General features: G+C 60.6%; 1 protein-coding gene across 2 annotated transcripts in view; it reads right to left on the bottom strand.

Annotated features, from left to right (window-relative positions):
- The window catches only part of NME6 (NME/NM23 nucleoside diphosphate kinase 6), a 581226-nt gene that overhangs the window by 555154 nt on the left and 12740 nt on the right, over nucleotides 1-13332 (bottom strand). Inside the window, exon 6 of one of the 2 annotated variants that reach the window (XR_007244841.1) lies at nucleotides 3705-3786. The gene's annotated coding sequence lies outside the window, so the exon portion shown is untranslated. Of the gene's footprint in view, nucleotides 1-3695; nucleotides 3787-13332 lie in introns of those variants that run through there. The other variant, XM_048500824.1, reaches the window with a different exon arrangement.

Below are 13332 nucleotides of genomic sequence, written 5' to 3'. Positions count from 1 at the left end.
CAAGAAAGGCCAGTTACCTCTGCCTGCTGCCATGGAACGGGTTTGATGGAGAAAAAATAGCAGTAACCACCAATATACTCCCAGCCTTCTGGGGGGGGGGGGTGGGGGGGGGGGGGGGTGGGGGGGGGGGGGGGTGGGGGGGGGGGGGGGTGGGGGGGGGGGGGGGTGGGGGGGGGGGGGGGTGGGGGGGGGGGGGGGTGGGGGGGGGGGGGGGTGGGGGGGGGGGGGGGTGGGGGGGGGGGGGGGTGGGGGGGGGGGGGGGTGGGGGGGGGGGGGGGTGGGGGGGGGGGGGGGTGGGGGGGGGGGGGGGTGGGGGGGGGGGGGGGTGGGGGGGGGGGGGGGTGGGGGGGGGGGGGGGTGGGGGGGGGGGGGGGTGGGGGGGGGGGGGGGTGGGGGGGGGGGGGGGTGGGGGGGGGGGGGGGTGGGGGGGGGGGGGGGTGGGGGGGGGGGGGGGTGGGGGGGGGGGGGGGTGGGGGGGGGGGGGGGTGGGGGGGGGGGGGGGTGGGGGGGGGGGGGGGTGGGGGGGGGGGGGGGTGGGGGGGGGGGGGGGTGGGGGGGGGGGGGGGTGGGGGGGGGGGGGGGTGGGGGGGGGGGGGGGTGGGGGGGGGGGGGGGTGGGGGGGGGGGGGGGTGGGGGGGGGGGGGGGTGGGGGGGGGGGGGGGTGGGGGGGGGGGGGGGTGGGGGGGGGGGGGGGTGGGGGGGGGGGGGGGTGGGGGGGGGGGGGGGTGGGGGGGGGGGGGGGTGGGGGGGGGGGGGGGTGGGGGGGGGGGGGGGTGGGGGGGGGGGGGGGTGGGGGGGGGGGGGGGTGGGGGGGGGGGGGGGTGGGGGGGGGGGGGGGTGGGGGGGGGGGGGGGTGGGGGGGGGGGGGGGTGGGGGGGGGGGGGGGTGGGGGGGGGGGGGGGTGGGGGGGGGGGGGGGTGGGGGGGGGGGGGGGTGGGGGGGGGGGGGGGTGGGGGGGGGGGGGGGTGGGGGGGGGGGGGGGTGGGGGGGGGGGGGGGTGGGGGGGGGGGGGGGTGGGGGGGGGGGGGGGTGGGGGGGGGGGGGGGTGGGGGGGGGGGGGGGTGGGGGGGGGGGGGGGTGGGGGGGGGGGGGGGTGGGGGGGGGGGGGGGTGGGGGGGGGGGGGGGTGGGGGGGGGGGGGGGTGGGGGGGGGGGGGGGTGGGGGGGGGGGGGGGTGGGGGGGGGGGGGGGTGGGGGGGGGGGGGGGTGGGGGGGGGGGGGGGTGGGGGGGGGGGGGGGTGGGGGGGGGGGGGGGTGGGGGGGGGGGGGGGTGGGGGGGGGGGGGGGTGGGGGGGGGGGGGGGTGGGGGGGGGGGGGGGTGGGGGGGGGGGGGGGTGGGGGGGGGGGGGGGTGGGGGGGGGGGGGGGTGGGGGGGGGGGGGGGTGGGGGGGGGGGGGGGTGGGGGGGGGGGGGGGTGGGGGGGGGGGGGGGTGGGGGGGGGGGGGGGTGGGGGGGGGGGGGGGTGGGGGGGGGGGGGGGTGGGGGGGGGGGGGGGTGGGGGGGGGGGGGGGTGGGGGGGGGGGGGGGTGGGGGGGGGGGGGGGTGGGGGGGGGGGGGGGTGGGGGGGGGGGGGGGTGGGGGGGGGGGGGGGTGGGGGGGGGGGGGGGTGGGGGGGGGGGGGGGTGGGGGGGGGGGGGGGTGGGGGGGGGGGGGGGTGGGGGGGGGGGGGGGTGGGGGGGGGGGGGGGTGGGGGGGGGGGGGGGTGGGGGGGGGGGGGGGTGGGGGGGGGGGGGGGTGGGGGGGGGGGGGGGTGGGGGGGGGGGGGGGTGGGGGGGGGGGGGGGTGGGGGGGGGGGGGGGTGGGGGGGGGGGGGGGTGGGGGGGGGGGGGGGTGGGGGGGGGGGGGGGTGGGGGGGGGGGGGGGTGGGGGGGGGGGGGGGTGGGGGGGGGGGGGGGTGGGGGGGGGGGGGGGTGGGGGGGGGGGGGGGTGGGGGGGGGGGGGGGTGGGGGGGGGGGGGGGTGGGGGGGGGGGGGGGTGGGGGGGGGGGGGGGTGGGGGGGGGGGGGGGTGGGGGGGGGGGGGGGTGGGGGGGGGGGGGGGTGGGGGGGGGGGGGGGTGGGGGGGGGGGGGGGTGGGGGGGGGGGGGGGTGGGGGGGGGGGGGGGTGGGGGGGGGGGGGGGTGGGGGGGGGGGGGGGTGGGGGGGGGGGGGGGTGGGGGGGGGGGGGGGTGGGGGGGGGGGGGGGTGGGGGGGGGGGGGGGTGGGGGGGGGGGGGGGTGGGGGGGGGGGGGGGTGGGGGGGGGGGGGGGTGGGGGGGGGGGGGGGTGGGGGGGGGGGGGGGTGGGGGGGGGGGGGGGTGGGGGGGGGGGGGGGTGGGGGGGGGGGGGGGTGGGGGGGGGGGGGGGTGGGGGGGGGGGGGGGTGGGGGGGGGGGGGGGTGGGGGGGGGGGGGGGTGGGGGGGGGGGGGGGTGGGGGGGGGGGGGGGTGGGGGGGGGGGGGGGTGGGGGGGGGGGGGGGTGGGGGGGGGGGGGGGTGGGGGGGGGGGGGGGTGGGGGGGGGGGGGGGTGGGGGGGGGGGGGGGTGGGGGGGGGGGGGGGTGGGGGGGGGGGGGGGTGGGGGGGGGGGGGGGTGGGGGGGGGGGGGGGTGGGGGGGGGGGGGGGTGGGGGGGGGGGGGGGTGGGGGGGGGGGGGGGTGGGGGGGGGGGGGGGTGGGGGGGGGGGGGGGTGGGGGGGGGGGGGGGTGGGGGGGGGGGGGGGTGGGGGGGGGGGGGGGTGGGGGGGGGGGGGGGTGGGGGGGGGGGGGGGTGGGGGGGGGGGGGGGTGGGGGGGGGGGGGGGTGGGGGGGGGGGGGGGTGGGGGGGGGGGGGGGTGGGGGGGGGGGGGGGCGGGGGGGGGGGGGGGTGGGGGGGGGGGGGGGTGGGGGGGGGGGGGGGTGGGGGGGGGGGGGGAGTGGGGGGGGGGGGGAGAGGGGGGGGGGGGGGGTGAGGGGGGGGAGGGGGGGGGAGGGGGGGGGGGGGGGGGGGGGGGGGGGGGGTGAGGGGGGGGGGGGGGGGGGGGAGGGGGGGCTGGCGTGGGGGGGGGGGGGGGGGGGGGGGGGGGGGGGGGGGGGGGGGGAGGGGGGAGAGGGGGGGGGGGGGGGGGGGGGGGAGGGGGGGGGGGGGGGGGGAAGGGCAAGGAGATTGTAAGCCCCTTTGAGTCTCCTGCAGGAGAGAAAGGGGGGATATAAATCCAAACTCCTCCTCCTCCTCCTCCCCCCCTCCTCCTCCTCCTTCTTCTTCTTAATGGTTAAAGTAGGAAATACCCCCAAGTTAAGGGTGCTGCCAAATACTGATTCCAGCTTTCTACTCCACTCAGCCTTTTCTTGTCTGACCTCGCTGCAAAAACGCTGCAGCCGCTTTGACAACCGCTCCCCTTGCTGGGGGCCTGTCCTGGTCTTCCTAACCTTAACCTCACACCAATTCAATTCACAGCTAACCCCTCGTCCCCTTCACCATCCTGACGCCCTTAAGCACTCTCTGCTCGGGTCAGAAACTGGTTTCCATCGCTGTGCTTGAACTGGGCCATTTCTCTTGTGCCAACGGACAGATGTGCTCAGAGACGTTGCTCTGACTTTCTTTCCCTTGGTGGATTGTTGTGCTCATAGCGCCCCCATGTGCCCAGCGTGGGAACCTCAGGCCCAGGCATCTCCCCGGCATCTCCGTCTGACGTCATCAGGCTTGGAGGTCCTCCTGCCACCTTATGCTAAAGGGGATGCCAACATTCCTTACCTTCTTTTGCCCAGGAGCTGGAAAGGAGACTGCCGAGAAGGCAAAGGAGAAGGCAGGCAGGGAAGGACATCTCGGCTGCACCCTAAAGAGACAAGGAGGAGGAGTGTTAAGAAGAAGAGCGTCTTAGGGGGCCCACCTGGCCCAGCTACCTCTGCTGCTCTCCACTGCCACCTCCCCCCTCCCCCCTCCCCCCCCCGGTGCCTGCCCATGCCTCTTCACCCCTGCAGTGGGACTCTGCTTTGTATTTGTGCCTCTTTGTATGAACATGGGCCGATTTAGGAAGGCATCTGTAGATTCTTCTCTCCTGCAGATGTCTGGATGCAAGACTCAGGAAGACTCCTGTCTGCTCCCATCTGCAGGACTTGTTGCCTCCGGACCCTGGTAGTGGCCCTCAACCTGTAGTTTGTCAAGAGTTCACACGAAGGGCAACAAAAGGCAGACAATTCTCTGCCTTCCCTTCTTGGAGAGCCAGGAGTCTCAATTTATTTATGAAAAAAAAATTACGCCACTTTTCCACCCAATCTGGGTCCACAAGGCAGTGAACACTAAATAAATAAATGAGAAGTTAAAATCCACACAAACAAACAGCAGCAGGACGGCCAGTAGCCGTTATTTGGGGTCTCTCCTGATAGAACATGGGTGCAAAACCTGATAGGAGGTTTGCTCACATAGCCTATCCTTAGCAGAGTTGAATAATAAATGCAGCAGAGTTGTTAAGTTACTTCTTTTTATATAGGGTTCAAAAAGATAAAGCAGGCTACAAAACATATATGCAAAAGAAAGTAGTAAAAAAAACTTGAGTGCACAAACACTGGCATAATAACATAAGAATAAGCCAGCTGGATCAGACCAGAGTCCATCTAGTCCAGCTCTCTGCTACTCGCAGTGGCCCACCAGGTGCCTTTGGGAGCTCACGTGCAGGATGTGAAAGCAATGGCCTTCTGCTGCTGCTGCTCCTGAGCACCTGGTCTGCTAAGGCATTTGCAATCTCAGATCAAGGAGGATCAAGATTGGTAGCCAGAGATCGACTCCCTTTTAAAGCTATCCAGGTTAGTGGCCATCACCACCTCCTGTGGCAGCGTATTCCAAACACCAATCACACGTTGTGTGAAGAAGTGTTTCCTTTTATTAGTCCTAATTCTTCCCCCCAGCATTTTCAATGAATGCCCCCTGGTTCTAGTATTGTGAGAAAGAAAGAAAAATTTCTCTCTGTCAACATTTTCTACCCCATGCATAATTTTATAGACTTCAATCCTATCCCCCCTCAGACGTCTCCTCTCCAAACTAAAGAGTCCCAAACGCTGCAGCCTCTCCTCATAAGGAAGGTGCTCCAGTCCCTCAATCATCCTTGTAAGACATACACAGCAATATTACGAAGGTAGAAGGTTATGGACTACGACGAAGGTAGAATCATATGCAGTTACGTGCATGAACAGAGAGAGAGAGGTAGCAATAGTAGCAGTAGGTAGAAAGAATGTAGATTAGGCAGCTGGCAAAGGTCACGTCAATTAGGCAGCTGGCAATTAGGCAGCTGGCAAAGGTCACGTCAATTAGGCAAGTGCCCAGAATTATCCCAAGGATGCAAGTGGTGTTGCTCCGACAAAACTTAAACATACATAGATGCCAAATACTCTAACACAGGGGTCTTCAAACTATGGCCCTCCAGATGGATGACAAACTATGGCCCTCCAGATGGACTACAATTCCCATCAGCTCCTGCCAGCATGGCCAAGTGACAGGGCTGATGGGAATTGTAGTTCATGAACATCTGGGGGGGCATAGTTTGAAGACCCCTGCTCTAACATCTCCCCCTGACCCCGCCCCAATGGAAGGAGTTGTCTCTCCTCTCTTACAGTGTTTTCCCTGAGCACAGCCCACAGTGGGGAATCAGGAACGGTTTCACAGCCTGAATTCCATCCCAAGAGGTCCTCTTGCTCCCAGCTATCTGGCCTAAAAACAGACACACGCACCCCAAACCCCACCTGGGGGGAAGCCAGCAGACCACCTCCTTTCATTTGGATGTGGGGGGGAGGGGCCCTTCCACCAACCATGTACCAGGAAGCAGGTCTGGACACTGCAGGTCAGGAACAAGGAAGGGCTGAGAAGGTGCGCTTACAAACACACCCTAAAGGACCAGTATTTCAGCAGTTGCAGGATTTGGTTCTCAAAGACTGGAAGCACCGCGGGGCAGAGACTCGTATTTGCTGCCTCCACACAGTGCCACGCACATGGATAATGCGACACACCAACCAGCACACCCTTGAACCTGGATGTTCTGTTCTGGCCCTCCGAAACTAACAGCCACTGAAAAGAAAGAGGGAAACCAAGGAATGTTCTCACCTGGGAATGGTACTGGGTTGCAAAGTCGGCGTCTTCTGGGCTGTTCGGGGGGGTCTTTATAGTTATAAAAGTGGGAAGGAACTCAATACCCCCCATCCCTCCCCCACAGGAACAGAACAAACAAGGTAAGTCCGGAAGGAAGGATTACAGCAAGCAGCTGGAACCCACGAGGTGGAAAAAATTAAAGAACCAGGAAAACTGATAAGGGGCTCCACGGCCACCATCTGGGCTTTCCTCACATCAATCATCATGTGCCATTTTTTTTGTCTTTAACAACGCTAATTTTTCTTTCTAGCCTGGTCCGCAGTGTGCTCACTCTGTATGTGTTGGCTTTTATCACTTGTCAGTGCTCGACTCTGCACAGCAGCCCCGGACTTCATAAGAACATAAGAACTAGCCTGCTGGATCAGACCAGAGTCCATCTAGTCCAGCTCTCTGCTACTCACAGTGGCCCACCAGGTGCCTTTGGGAGCTCACATGCAGGAGGTGAAAGCAATGGCCTTCTGCGGCTGTTGCTCCCGATCACCTGGTCTGCCAAGGCATTTGCAATCTGAGATCAAGGAGGATCAAGATTGGGAGCCAGAGATTGAATTCTCCTCCATCAATCTGTCCAAGTCCCTTTTAAAGCTATCCAGGCGAGTGGCCATCACCACCTCCTGTGGCAGCATATTCCAAACACCAATCACACATTGCGTGAAGAAGTGTTTCCTTTTGTTAGTCCTAATTCTTCCCCCCAGCATTTTCAATGAATGCCCCCCGGTTCTAGTATTGCAAGAAAGAGAGAACACTTTCTATCTGTCAACAATTTTTACCCCATGCATAATTTGATAGACTTCCATCATACCCCCCCCCCCCCCCACGTCTCCTCTCCAAACTAAACGGACCTGTTCCGCCAGGCGTTTGGCCAGACGGGATGATGTCAACTCCGCCATAAAGAACACCTGGCCTCCCGTGGGTACACAAGGGGGGAGGGAGGGGTTGAAGCCATCTGCAGTTTTAGTATTTTATGTATTATTTTATGTAATTTATGTATCATGATATGTTTTAAATTGTTTTATCACTGATGGACACCGCCCTGAGCCTTTGAGGGAGGGTGGTATATAAATATAATTAATTAATTAATTAATTAATTAATTAATAGATAGATAAATAGATAAATAAATAAATGAATAAATAAATAAATAAATAAATAAATAAATAAATAAATAGTTAGTTAGTTAGTTAGTCCCAAACGCTGCAACCTCTCCTCATAAGGAAGGTGCTCCAAAAGATTTCCTTTAGTGTCTCCCTTCCGAGGTCTAGTCAGAGCCGACCTTGCTTAGCTTCCCAGATCTGATGAGAGCAGGCTAGCCGGGGCAACCCAGGTCAAGGTAAGAGACAGACCAGAGGTAGTTGGCCACTGTTGGCCTCTGCACAGAAACCCTGGACTTCCTTAGTGGACCCAACCAAGTACTAACCAGCGAATACCCAATTTAGCTTCCAAGGTCTGACAGAATCAAGCTAGCCAGGGCCATCTAAGTCAGCATCCCAAACATTAAGCCACATAAGAACAAGCCAGCTGGATCAGACCAGAGTCCATCTAGTCCAGCTCTCTGCTACTCGCAGTGGCCCACCAGGTGCCTTTGGGAGCTCACGTACAGGATGTGAAAGCAATGGCCTTCTGCGGCGGCTGCTGCTCCCCCCGAGCACCTGGTCTGCTAAGGCATTTGCAGTCTCAGATCAAAGAGGATCAAGATTGGTAGCCATAGATCGACTTCTCCTCCAACGATCTATCCAAGCCCCTTTTTAAAGCTGTTAAAGAGGCAAGACATTTTTTTCTGAAGGTTGCTGGCCACCCTGCCACCTGGACCCATACCACCCCTTGCCAGGTCCAGCCGTGCCAGAGGTGGCCCGGCTTGGACCCAGCCAGTGGCAGGCTGGTCAAGGAGGGTCGCTAGTCACCCGCCTCACCATCAATGGGTGGCAGCAGCGCATCAGAGTGGAGCAAGGCTTGACCCAAGAACAGGCCTCGTTCCAGTCCATGATTCCTGTCACCTTCCCAGTGGTTGGGGCCCACCAAGGACAGAAAGAGCCCCCCCTTTCAACGGCCATCTGCCTCAAACAGAAGAGTTGTTTGCTCTGCTGTCAATAAGGCCAGAGTCCTTATCTGTGGCTCCCACACACGGTTGGCACGGGGACAGCTGGGAAGGGAGAGGGAAACCACACTGAAGAGGAAACTCACAACTCAAAAGAGTTTTCGGGCACTTCAAAGACTGCTGTGTGTAATCTTTGAGATTGCCCTCGTTTTTATTTCGGCTTCCACAGACTCTCAGCTGCCTCTTTGGCAAGGATAAACTTCAAAGGAATGATTGCAGAGCGTGGGGGGTGGAGGGGCCATGCCTCTGGAGCCATAAACCAGTGATGGTGAACCTTTTCGAGACCGAGTGCCCAAACTGCAACCCAAAACCCACTTATTTATCACAAAGTGCCAACACGGCAATTTAATCTGAATACTGAGGTTTTAGTTTAGAAAAAACGGTTGGCTCCGAGACGTGCGTTACTCAGGAGTAAGCTTGGTGGTCAGTGGCTTTGCTTTGAAGCAACTGTGCAACTCTTCCAACAGTGAATCACGACCCTAGGAGGGTTTACTCAGAAGCAAGCCCAATTGCCACTAATCAAGCTTACTCCCAGGTAAAGGATCGCACTTTAGTTCAGTGGGGTTTAACAGAGCTTAACAGGGTTACCTACACTGCTTCCCCAAAACAAAGTCTTAGGTTTAATGCTAATAATTGAGCCCAGCGGCCCAGGCCAGCCTAGATGTGTGGGGGGGGGGCACTCTGTTTGCGCGTGCCCACAGAGAGGGCTCTGAGTGCCACCTCTGGCACCCGTGCCATAGGTTCGCCACCACTGCCATAAACTAATCAGCTTCTATCTGCAAACTATTTCCCAAAACTTCGTAAAAAAGACTTCAAATTGGAATCAGGATCCCCAACAATTCAGGGGCTGGGGGGCAAAATCCAAAGTCATTGGTCAGATCCAGGTGGACCCATAACCCATTTCCTGCTGGGTGGGGTGGCTGGGTTGCAGGGACATGTGTGGCACTCTTCCACCCGTGTTGGGAGGGCTTCACGATGCGCACTCCAGTGAGTGACAGCAGGCCAGGCACGCTGTGTCTGGAAATAGAGTCTTCTGTGGGGCCCATGTCACCCGGCAAGGGCAGCCAGAGTCTGAAGCCAAACCTGACTGCAGGGAGGGATTTCTCACACGTCAGGAGAGCCACAATGCAGGCAGTCCTCCCTGCTCCTATTGCAACAGACCCTACTGACTGCAAAAAGAGCTGTGTTCTCCCAGAGACAGTGTAAAGGATTCAATGGTGTTGATGGTGAAGTAACCTTGAGTGCATTCCACAGCCCGGGCGATGGGCCAGCTGCATCGGCAGAGCACTCTGCATTGCGCCAAAGATGAGGAGAGACCGTTCCCATGGGAAGGCTTTTGAGGATGGGGGACAAGGTGAATGATGTTGCAACCTGCGCTTCTGGCGGGAAGGCGTTACTTCCTACCGCTGCAGTAATTTGAGCTTTCTAAGATGTCTTAATAAATGGACTTTTACTCCCCAAAGCCTTTTATTTCTGCTTCTATGGAATTCCTTACATTGTGGCAGGAATCCTAATTCATCTATATTCCTGTGCAGTGGACCCCAGCCCGGCAGCGGAGAGAAGAACGTTATCGCGAAAAGTGCGGTAGTTCCCAAAGAGGGCTCTGACCTTTCCCTTCTGGATCTGGAGGAACCGGCAGGTGAACGGGCCTCGCCAGTGGCTCTTTTCCCGTCCTCGATTTCAGTTACCAGCCTTCCTTTACTCCTGCTGGAACGAGGGACGCGACCACCACCGAGTGGGGACTTCCCATGAGTCATGTTAGGGCGCAGTCTGGCGGATCGAGCGCCCCGTGGATCTGATCTCTACCGCTTTTCGCGTGGATTTCAAACCCCAGATGTAACTTGTCACGGAGGTGAGACGGGCTTCTGACCACCTTTCATGCGGCAACTCCAGGAATCCATTGAACTATTCTTGGACTCCGATTTTGGTGATGCTCCCAAGGTCCACCGCGGCATGCACTAAATGTTCCCGTCCAAAGGATACCTGGACTAAACCCTGGAATTGGGAGGGGTATCCGTACCGCTTCCCCTAATCTGACCCCTTAATCCCGTATTAGCTAACGCACTCGAGGTGTGCCTCGGGGAGCCAATCGTGATACGGCGGTTACGCGTCTCCGGATGCCTCGCTTCCAGACGACGCATTTCAAGAGACCGCTGAAAGCTTCCGTATTCCCAGCCGGATCAGCTTCCCCTAATTTGAGAGGACTGGGATGAGGAAGGCGGAAGACGGCGAGATGCTTTCCAAGCTGCATGGAACCGTGAACTGCCAGCCATGGGAGGAGAAACGGGCACAGCCTGCGTTATTTTAAAACCCTGGTGAGGGACCGGGAACAGTAACGCAAAGAAGTCCAGAAGCCTCGAAGCTGGACCGCGCTAAAGATGCGCTCCAACGCATAATATGCCCAGAATCTGTCAGTCCATGATAAGGTCCTGGAACACTCCAGACTCACTCTGCAGCGGCAACGCGAAAGTGTTCAGGCCTTTGGCGCACGCGAGAGCGAGCTTTACTGAAGCTCTTTTAAACGTAATGAACCTGGCTGGAAATTTAACGAGAAAAAGCTGCTCTCGCAGCCGCGCACTTTGATGCATTTTCGAACCGCAAGGAGAGGGAGCTATTGCGCGGAGAGGGAGCTGCTGAGGCAGCAGACCAGGAAGCCCTGTTGGAGCTCCAGGTGCTGCCATTGATCATGCCGGGCGCCTAGGGGCTAATGCGTATCTGGGTCCTGCTACTCCAAATGCCAGCGGTACCTGCCAGTTTCCCCGATTCCGGCCCCCCCGGTGATAGCCAGCTTCGCCCGCCTAACCCGGGCCTTCAACTCATGCAACCGCCACTTCAGTGAAGCCATGAGCCGTGGAACGGGGCTACTATAGGCCCCCCGAGCACAGTCTGCTTTTGATGGGACCGCTTCCAAACCTTCCCGCCTTCATTTCCAACCTAACACGCCTAATTTGAAAGACTATGGATGATTTTCGAAATCGCCCGGAGTTTCAAATATTACGGGACATCGGCTCAGTCCTGGATAAAGCAGCGTTTCGAATGGTTGCCCCGACTCTTCGGGATTTTGGTAAGATGAAGACTCCCTCGCATCGGGTGCCCTCGCGATTCCTCCAAGTTTTCCAGATGGCGCTTAAAGATCCAGGCGCCGAGAATGCAGCTTATCCGTTAATGCATCAAAAAATCATCCAGCGCGCAACCTTCCGCTTTGCAGAATTCCTGCCTGTGAATCCCAGGCGGCGGCTGCCTCGACTTCCTCCTGAGTGGCCTGAACGCCATGAAATGCTTAATACTTCTCGGATGCTGTGGATCGCAAGCTGCGTGAAACCGTGTTTTTAATTCGGGTTGCCCTACGGCCGGTAGCAGATTGGATCCAGTTGGGGTCCCAGGTGGCGCCTTCGTTTGGAATACGCTCGTGCCGGAGGCCGCCCACGCCCCAAACCCACCACCGCGCCCACCAAGCCAAGCCCAGCCGCTTCCCTACCGGTAAACCACCCTCTGAAATCCGTCGCCATCTGGGATCGTGTCTCCACTGCGGAGTGGCCAGGTCATTCAGCCAAACTGTCCCTAAGAAATGTTCCAACCGCCTCCAACTTACGCCAAGACTCATTCCCGCTGCTGCTACCACGCAGATCGGGGCCGCCTCCGACGTGGCTCGCTCTAAAGCGGGTCATCGAAGGCTACACTCCGGAGGAGGGGGAAGCAGTCGCCGCCTTCTTCTTTCAGCCCCCCCCATGGACATGGGCCCGTCTGATCGACGTGCGAGTGAAGGCAGCGCCTCCCATTACTGTCCAAGCGTTTCTGGCCAACTCCGCCAAACACACTCGCATTATAGCCTCGGCCCTTGTGGGATCTTTGGCTGCTCCCACCGCCTAATGCGGCCCCTGGTGGCAGAGGAGCTAGGTCTTCACTGCACTCCCCTGCCTAAGCCTCCGGCCTAATACCCAAATGGACGCGCAATTCCCTCGGGAACGCATAGGATCCGCCCAGTTCAAAACATTGCCGGTTCTCCTCCGCTATACCTCGACCATTGGGAGAAAATGAAGTTTTATTTTGGCGCCAGTGGCCAAACATATCCTATAGTTTTGGGCATGCTATGGTTACTGTTAGCATGAACCAAAGTTCATTTGGAAGGAACGGATTCCAGAATCTACTTTGACCCTCCCTATGGTGAACATACATGAATTGGGGGGAAAACCCAACCCTCCTGATACACTGCTTCTTCAGCGATTGCTCCGGATTCCATTGACATCCCAATCTTTACGACTGTTCTAGCCAGAGTTTTTCAGGGAGCAAGAATGCTATCAGTTGCCACCCCACACAGCATACTGGACTGCAAAATCAAGAGGCATACAACCAGGGGCGCATCCGCCTCAGCGTGGTGAAATCTACCTTTGCATGAGTCCCAATGAGGAGAAGGAACTTCGTGTCTTCCTGGACAAGAACCTTCGCTCGTGGGTTCATACGGGCGGCTACCAAACACAATACCACGCTTTCCCGTTTCCTTTGTAAAAAAGAAAGATGGGTCCTTACTGCTTTGGTACAGATTATTCCAGGTCTCAATGCGGTCTCCCTCATTCAATAAATATCCTTTTGCCTTTGATCGGGCGACCTTTTAGAGTAATTCCGTTAAAAGGGCTTATTTTCACTAAATTGGACCGGAGAGAAGCTTACTACAGAGCTGGAATCGCTGAAGCGCTATGAACACCGGAATGTAATTTTAACACAAAGTTTGGACAGTTTGAATACAATTTGATAATGCCATTCGGGTTAAGTGGGGCCCCCGGGGCTTTTATGGCGGGTCTCTCTTTATCAACGAAGTTCCTCCATGATTTATTGCATAAGGGAGTTGTGGTATACTTCTAGATTTACGCTTTTAACGGCTCACAAACCATAGAAGAGCATGAAACATTTGGCCCGGGAGGTATTGAAGCTTTGCCTCTATTAACTCCCTCTTTAAGCCAAACTCTCCAAATGCTGCTGTCACCAGACCTCCATTGATCATTTGGGTTACCGGATCTCGAGAGGGCTTAAAAATGGATCCTGTTAAAATTGACGCAGTCCCTCCAATGGTCTGCCCCTACCCAAATCAGCAGAAGAACTCCCACCTTTTCTTGGCTTCGCGCACTTCTATCGTGATTCTGCTAATTCCCCAATTC

This window comes from Sphaerodactylus townsendi, linkage group LG06 (assembly GCF_021028975.2).
Source record: "Sphaerodactylus townsendi isolate TG3544 linkage group LG06, MPM_Stown_v2.3, whole genome shotgun sequence".
Lineage (NCBI taxonomy): Eukaryota > Metazoa > Chordata > Lepidosauria > Squamata > Sphaerodactylidae > Sphaerodactylus > Sphaerodactylus townsendi.
This window is presented reverse-complemented; position numbering and strand designations above follow the sequence as displayed.